An 8,923-nucleotide genomic window follows, 5' to 3' on the forward strand; every position below is an offset into this window, starting at 1 on the left:
CTAATAATAAAAGAAAAGTAAATTGAAACAATTTTCAACTCACACCCATAGCAATGGCAAGTATGATTTAAAAAAAAAAAAAAAAAAAAAACAAGCAATGTCAGATGAGCTGGGAAGTCAGAAACATTAATATGCTGTTGGTAGAGCTATGATTTGATCCAATCTTTCTGAATAACAATTTGGAGGAGAAAAGAGTCACTGAATTGTCGATACCTTTTGACCTAATAATCTCACTATAGAGTTTATATCCTAAGAAGGGTTGACAGAAGTGAAAAAAAAGTTTCATCTAAAAAAAAAATGCAATCATACTCTTTATGATGGAAAAAGTGGAAATAAAATGGTTGCCCACCAACTGATGATTGAATGAACAAATTATGGTATATGAATTTAAAGGAATCTTATCACTCTATCAAAAATGAAATAAAGATTTCATAAAACTGTGAGAAGATTTTCATAAAGGATTCATAATGAAAAAATGAAATAAAGAGAACAGTAAACTATTACTACATAGATTTATTTTATTGCATAACTCCTATCTCAAAGCCCATTGGTATGGGACTTTCTCAATATTGGTTTGATGTGCAAGGCAAAGTTGGTGAGAACTGAGATCTCTTGAAGACCAGTCCTCTTCAGGTCTCTCAAAGGACCAACCCCATTCCAAAGTCTTCAAGTCAATCTCCTTTGAGGCTCATCAAAGTTTGACTTGAGTTGCTTTAGATACTTGTGATTTCCAGAGTTAAGAAAGAAGATGGAAAAGACCAGTTCCATTTCAGGATATTGTCCTCCTATGTATACTTTCTCTGATTTCTATTTTGCTGTAACATGGATAAATGGGTTTCTTTGCTAATCAAATACTCATAGGAGTATTCATTGTGGAACTGGTAGTATTTGATAGGAATTGAGTAAAGCCTTGAATGGAGAATTTGGTGTCTTCCTTTCCCCCTAAAATGACAAAATGATCAGAAGTTAGATTGAACTCGATTATGTCTCCTAGATTAATATTATTTAAGGTAACAGATAGATTTACTTCTAACTCAGTATTCCCTCTCTCTGAGGAGATCAGAGCAGCCTCTGGCTCTAACCTTTTGCTTTCCCTCCTGGGTGGAATGGAAATCTCTCTTGAAGAAAGATTGGAAAAAACCTAAAGATATCACTTCTGCCTCCTTTCAAGTCACAAAATATCAGCCCTCCCAACAGCTGACTATCTCCTCACATGGGCCCACTTCTCTCTTTCCTTATGCAATACATAGAGAAGGATTTTAGAAAAGACAGCTATAGGAAAAGAACTAGATTTGCACAAGAGTGAGTCTGAGATAAAGTATAATGTACATGGAGGGAGAGTTCATGAGGAAATGTTTCACAAATGTAGGAATGTTTGAAAATGTTTTACAAATGTAGGAATGTCCTTTAATTCCAAGACTTTTTATTTAACAGGCAGTAAATAGTTACGGAAGCAGAAATATAATTAGCAATATGCCAAATGGTAGCAGGAGGTGAGGTGACCTGGGAAGTGACCTGGAGAGAAGTTCACCTTCAGTTACCATTATTTGAGTTTTCTGAAAAACTAGCCTCAGAAGGAAAAAAAGCAACCATGGGGGAAAAAAATCTATCCTTAGTTAAATTTCACAGCTAGCCACTTGACTCTGGTATCAAAGAATCTGGTTCAGATTTCACTGATGCTTGGTATCTGTGCTAGTCACTTAGGAAAATCATTTCACTATTTTCCACCAATTTTCTCACCTCTAAAATGAAGGGTTTGATGGAATAATCTTTGCATCTTTTCAAGTTCTATATTTATGAGTCTTAGATTTATGGTACTGCTATCATCTCACCATTGGGAGGGCTGGGCAATAATGACTTGGGTCCCAGATTCAGCCTAATTCTGCATCTCTGATTTAATCAGTTAAACCCACATCCCTCAGGCTCAAGAAGTGGGTCCTGGCACAATTGTGGAAATGGATGGCATTTTCTTTGCCTCTTTTCCACCCAACCTCTCTGCTGCAACTTGATTATCCCCCCCTCCCCAACAGAGAAAAAGGAGAGAAGAGGAGAAAGGAAAGGGGAGGAGAGAAGAAGACAATAGAAGAATTGGAGGAAGGAAAGGGGAAGAATGAAGAGGAATAGAGAAAAGAGGGGGAAAGGAGAGGAGAAGGGAAAAGTGGAGAGGAGAAGAGAGAAGAGGGGAGGAGTGGAAAGGAGAGGGGAGGAATAAAGGAAAGGAGAAAGGAAAAGTGGGAAGGAGAATGGAGGAATAGAGAGAGAAGGAAGGAATAAAGGAGAAGAGAGGGAGGAGTGGAGAGGAGAGGGGAAGAAGAAAAAAGAAGGGAAAAGTGGAGAGAAGAAGAAAGAAGAGAAGAAGGGAGGAGAGGAGAGGGGAGGAATAAAGGAAAGGAGAAGGGAGGATTGGAGAGGAGAGGGGAGGAGTGAAAAGGAGAGGGAAGGTCTAAAGAGCAGTGGGGAGGAGAGAGGAGAAGTGGAGAGAAAAGAGAAGCTGAGAGGAAAGGGGAGGAGTAAAGGACAGGAGAGGGAAGATTGGAAAGGGCAGTAGAAGGAAGAAAATAACATAAGAAAGGGACAGAAAGGAAGGGAAAAGAAAAAGGAAAGAGGAAAGGAGAAAAACAAAGCAAAACAAACCCACAACAAACTTCTCTGACTTCTGGGCTGAATCTAAGTCAGGAAACTGTGATAATCACAATCATCAAGAATCTTTACTCCAAGTGTCTCAGTGCATTAATCCTTGTATTTAAAGCACTGCAGAAAAAGAATTCTGTCCCCTAGTTCATAGTCTGAATGACAAAACATGAACATGCATCAGAATTGCTGGGCGCAGTCACAATAAACAAGGCTCAACAGAGCGCCGTGAAGTTACCAAGGGAAGAAGATTCCACCAAGTGCATGTGGGAGCTTCTCCTAAGAATCCCCCCGCCTCTCAGAGAAGGCATTTGCCAGATATCCCTTGCAGCCACCTCAGAGCTGAATCAATTGTTCAGCAGCTGAATACTTCATCCCACCTGCTAGAACAGGAGATGAATAACATCAAACTGAATTTATGAGACAACATTTGGGAAGGAGGGTGAGAATATAATTCTCTGATCTTTACCCTTATCAAATAGCACCGGATACCCTGGGTTCTGGAACACGGTGGTCAGCACCCAAGATTGACGTTTCAGTCTGGCCCCTCGGCTGTTGCCCCGTCTATCCTTCCAAAATTCCTGAAAGGAAGAATGACCCGGATAAAACTAAGGGAAGGGCCACATCAGAAAGCACTTCACAGGTGACTATTTCATGGGAACCAAAAAAGGAGACGTTTTCCACCATGGCCCCGTGTGAAGCTAATATTACCCTTTTCTTAACCACGGGCTCCCCACGGTCACAAGAAGTCTCCCGACTCCACTTCTAATAGATGCTACAGAGGCGCCTCGAGGAGAGATTTTGTCTTGCTGACACATCCTATTTCCACTCTTGCTAGTTCGGGAAAAGTGACTTTGTTTGTGTCTGAGCCCAGCTGGGCCGTGATGGGTCTTTGACCGATTAGAGCGCACGGCTGGTGGATTGTTTCTCCCCTTTCATTATCACAGTTTGAGCGAACTCCTTTTCCCAGCACCTCTTCCTTGTGTGTGCTCATCACTTGGCTTTACACCACCTGGATGCCTTCAGCTCCAGGTCCCTGGAACCCAGCTGGGGAGCCTCGCTCTTAGCAGACATCCTCCTAACATGCAAGACTTGTTCAAAATGGCTTTTTGCAGAATTGTCTTACAGAACCACAGGAAGAATGTGAATGGCATCTGTGGCTCCCTAATTCACAGGAGCTTTCTTCCCCTGTGATTGCAATGCAAGCTTGCAGCGTAGTTCCACCTTCTGCCTTCCTAGGGCTCTCACATCACATGGAACAAATAACTCAATAATGTTTCATCCTTAGGCAGGTTTCAGGCCCCAGCACCATCTGAATTTAGTTCCCATTTAGCTCTCCACTAGAGGCATTCAGTTCCTCCACAAGCAACAGGCTAAAAATAAGCATTAAAACATTTTTAATAAAAACAGGTTTAATAAAAGATGTGTAAAGAATAACAAAAAAGAAACAATTCAAGCCATTTAGCAAATTAGTACTTTTTTCAAATCACTCTCTAGTGAAGGTTATTTCCTTCCAATTTTTTTCACCCACCGTTTATAATCAGAATTTTGTTGTTTAGAAGGTTTAGTTCTGTCTGCCTCTGTTCGACCCCATTTGAGGCTTTCTTGGCAGAGATACTAGAATCATTTGTCATCTCTTTCTTCACATCATTTTACAGATGAGAAACTAACAAACAGGGTCAAGTGACTTGACCAGGATCACACAGCTAGTAAGTGTATAAGGGCAGATTTGAACTCAGGAAGAAGAATCTTCCTGACTCCAGGATCCACTGCTCCCACTTGCTGTTACAATTCAGAATACCACTAATAAAAGGCTTTATTCTGTCTCCAGTTACAAGCCAAGGCAGGATGAAGTATCAGTTGGCCCTCATATAATAAGGATGTGTTTGTGGACCAACAGTGCTTTTAAAGATGAACAGATGCTTATAGAGAAAATATATAGTTATCCCGATCATTCAAACTGTGACCCTATGGGCCAGTTAGTTGTCGTCTGAAAGGTGGAGCTCATGATAGACCCCAATGAACTATTCTATCCCAAGTATCCTAATCTGTCAGTGACTTTGGGGGTTCAGCCAAAATATTACTAGAAAGAAGGACAAAGAACTCCCTTGCAGAATGTTTGGAGAGCAGCAAGGATCCTGTAGCAATTGCATAGAATGGGAAATGTCTGTCTTCCATGGACAAGTAATTATCTATATTCAAAGTACAAACTAGTCTCCCTCTGAGAAGAAAAGGTAAAGTTATTTCAAGACTTCCTTTTAACTCTGCAGATGACCTTTTCTTCCTCTTAAAGAAAAAGGACTTCTTGTGAAAAAAAAGATCTTTAGAGACGAGAGAAACCTCAACCTAAGTAAAGAGTTTGGATAGCGGAAGAATGTGAAACAGGAAAATGAGGTCAGTGAACAATGGAATCTAAATGGGGGACTTTTCCTGAAGAGGAGGGAGCTGAACCTTCTGAGAAAGAAATAGTTGTCCTCTAGAAAATTATGCAGAAAATTCCTTAAAAATGAGAGGCCAGACAGAGAGAAAGGAAGAAGAAACAATGGAGCGGTTGGTGATTCTTTTCTGAATAATACAGAGAAAGGTATTTGTTGATCTGATAATAATAATCAAGAGGTCAGCTATATTCCTTAAGCATGTTTTATGGACAAGATGATAAACCTCCCAAAATTAAATAAACCTTCTAGTGATTCCCTGGGAGAGAATAATATAGAAGTATTAATCATTCTAAAAAGAGTGACTAAGGTTTATTAAGTCTTGGACAAGAAACCTAAGACCCGAACAGAGCAAAGGGTATTTTTTTTAAAGCAGATTAGCCTATTAAAGATAAAGATTTCTGAAGACAGATGTAGGTTTGGGAAATGAATAGTTGCCCAAGATAATGAGCCATTCTTCACATGATAAATGGAAAAGGATATCAACAGGTAGTTTTATAAGGAAGATATCCAACCTATTAACAACCATATTTTGTAAAATGACAAAAAAAAGGAAATTTATATATGTTGGAGGGACTGTAGGAAAAAAAGATGCATTACTACATCATTGGTGAATTAATCCAGACATTCCAGAAAGCAATTTTGAGTTATATTCCCCAAATTACTTAACATTGTATACCATTTAACCTAAAATTATTACCACCAGGTCTATAATCCAAAAAGATCAAAGCAAAAGGAAAAGAATTTACATATACAAAAATATTAATAGAAGCTCTTCATTGTAGTAGCAAAGAACTGAAAATTAAAGTGGTATCAATTTAACAATCTGAACAAAAACTATCATATATAAATGTAATAAAATACTCTTGTGCTATAAGAAATTATGAAAAGGCTAAAATGATGGCACATACTTGTAATTCCTGCTTCTGGGAGTCTGTGGATGGTTTATCTATTAAATGGAGTTGTGAGTTACATTAGGCTAAAGCAAATGGATATCTACAAATGGAGCAAGTCAAAGCTTCTGTGCTAATCAAAGTGAGACTAGTTCCATGAATAGCTGTTGTACATGCAGCTGAGAAAGATAGGAAGACTCATTCTTTAGCTGTGGAAAAGATGAGAGAGACAATTTCAGAAAACTTCTGAAATATTTATATGAGCTGATACAGAGGGAAGAAAGCAGAATCAGGAGAATAATTTATACAGTAGTCACAATATCATAAAGACAAACATTTTTAAAAATTTAAGAACCCTAACCAACACAATGCCAACCAAGATTTCAGAGAAATAATGATGAAGCGTATTACTTTTTTCTGATAGAGAAATAATGGACTGCATTCAGGATGCAGATTGAAGCATAAATTTTTTTGATATGGACAATGGGGGAATTTATTTTGCTTTATTATGTACAAGGTTTTTTCATTTTTTAGTCAATGTGAGAAATAAAAAATAGGTTTTTGTTGATTAAAAATTAAAAAATTAAAATAGAAAACAGAAAGGGACACAGAAAATATAAGATTGTGTCTGGGAACGAAACACCTATTTGATTTCTGGACAACAGTTTGAAATATAGGAATGATGGCTCCTGGTCAGAGATGAACCTTAACAAAGGAGGTTAGCAAGAATGTCAGAAGTCTGGCATATATACTCAGAGCCTTAAACTGAAAAAAAAAAAATAGATAGAAAATAGAAGGAGAAATCTGCCTATGTGTATGCACCAAGCTAGATATGATGGAAGATAGCTATAAATTTTGAAAGAATAACAAGAGAGGTACCTAGAAATTCCTAGAAAAAAAGAATGTCCAGGAAAGGAAACAACAATAATACCCATCCATAGCCTCAAATTTCTATCCATAAATGCATACTTTTAGGCAAAAAACAAAATCCTAATGCAAGAAGGCAAATTTGACCTAACAAATATCATTGAGACTTGATTTTAAAAAAATAGGACATATAATTAAAATAAAGCTCTGAAAGGATGCACCTTAATAAAAAAAAAAATCAAACAAACAAAAACAAGGATAGGTAAAGGAAGAGAAAGTGAGAGGAAATAGTATCATAAATTAGGAAAATATATCCATTTAGGGAAATCCAGGAACCAGAATGGGAAAGTAAGAGAAACAGAAAAAGAAATGATACTTTGATCAGATTACATTACAAATGGCTAGATAGAAAAATGGAAATGGAAAAGGAATTCAGAAAAGAAATCATCAATCTTGCTATGGAATCATGATATGATACTGATGGGAGACTTCAATTTTGGGGGCATACAATGTAGCTCCTCTCTCAGTTTCATTTCTCTGTCTCTGTCTTTCTCTTTCTCTTCCTTTCCTTCCCTCAGTCTCCCTCTCCTTTCCTTTTTTCTCTTTCTCTTTATCCTCTTTCTTCTTCCCTCCCTTCCTCTTTTTCTTTCTCTTCTCTGTCTCTCCTCCTCTCTCTCTATTCTCATTCTCTCTCTCTCTCTCTCTCTCTCTTTCTCTCTCTCTCTCTTTTGTCTTCTCTTCATTCCTCTTCTCTCTTTCTCCTTCCCTCCCTCTCCCTTTCCTTTCTTTTTCTCTCTTTCTCTCTATCCTTTCTTTCTCCTTTCCTCCCTCACCTTCCTCTTCTCTCTTTCTTTTTTCCCCTCTGTCTCTGTGTATCTCATTAAAGTAAGTCAATAGATAATTTCTTGGCTTCCCTTAATGATAAATTCATCTTTTAAAAGGTACAGGAATCTTAATAGAAATTTCATCACTAAAGAAGAAATGATGGAAACCTTGATGGGAAATAGGCAATTGATCTTTAAAATCTGCCCTTTCCCACATTCAGATGGCCCCCAAAAATACAATTATGGACTGCATTGAATAGTATAATGCTCAGGATTAGAAAGAGTCTGACCGTGACAAGGCCAGACTTGGGTTTTGAGTGTTCAGTTCTACATGTTACATTTAGAATGGATTTCTATATAAGCTAAGACTGTCCACAGGTTGGATAGTATATGCCATATGAGCATCTGTTGGATGGTCTTCTCTCCTGGCTTTGTTTCTGATTCTAGGCTTTGCTGTCATTTCTTACCTTCCTTCTCACTCTGGAATATCCCTCTGGCTACCTCCTCTCATTGGTGCTCCATTTTGGGGGTGGAGCCCAGGTTAGATGGTGTTCATTTCTTTTCTGGACTCTCCATTCTCTCCAGACTTCTCCATCATCTGCTCACCCAGCTAATTTCCTCTCACTCCATTTTAAAATTCTTTTTTATTTGTTTTCTTTTCCCATTAGAAATGTCTTTCTTTCAGTTTCTATTTAAGCCCAGCACTCAGCGCAGTGCCTGATAGTGTTTAATAAATATTTATTGGATGACTGATTGAATGTTTAACGTTGGAAATAAAAGATCTTGAAAGAGGGGGATATAACATGATTGTTGCCTTCAAATATCTGAAAAATGATCACGTATCAGATATATTAGAATTGTTCCATTTGTCTTCAGAGGGCAAAATTTGGAGCAAATAAAAGTTTCAAAGAAGCAAATAGGATGGATATCAGAAAAAAGGCATCTTTAAAAGTCAGTGCTATCCTAGAGTGGAATGGATGGCTTCAGAGAGCGGCAAGTTTCCCATCACTGGAGCTTCTTAAGCAAAAGATGGTTGAGCACATATAGATAATGTTGGAGAAGGGATTCTGATTCAGGTACAGGTGGGGTGGGGTGGCTTCTGACATCTCTTCCAGCTTAAAGAGTCTATGATTCTGTCTCAAAAACCACAGTATCTGGGATTATTGCTCCATCTGGAGAGACCAAGGCCACAAGTAGATCTTTCCCTTTTCCCCATTACTGATAGGATGGGACAGTTTTAGGTACTTTGTCATTCTATATTAAGGCAACTAGG

The 8,923-nt window shown here is 38.1% G+C and overlaps 1 long non-coding RNA gene across 1 annotated transcript; it reads right to left on the bottom strand.

Annotated features, from left to right (window-relative positions):
- Window positions 1–498: 498 nt before the first annotated feature.
- LOC127552394 (uncharacterized) lies at window positions 499–3,506 on the bottom strand. Its single transcript, XR_007951360.1, has 3 exons — window positions 3,343–3,506; window positions 3,124–3,212; window positions 499–942 (listed from the first exon to the last, which is right to left on the bottom strand). It is a non-coding gene; the product is annotated as an uncharacterized LOC127552394 (long non-coding RNA).
- Window positions 3,507–8,923: the final 5,417 nt, after the last annotated feature.

This window comes from Antechinus flavipes, chromosome 2, assembly GCF_016432865.1.
Source record: "Antechinus flavipes isolate AdamAnt ecotype Samford, QLD, Australia chromosome 2, AdamAnt_v2, whole genome shotgun sequence".
In the NCBI taxonomy this organism is placed as follows: Eukaryota; Metazoa; Chordata; class Mammalia; order Dasyuromorphia; family Dasyuridae; genus Antechinus; species Antechinus flavipes.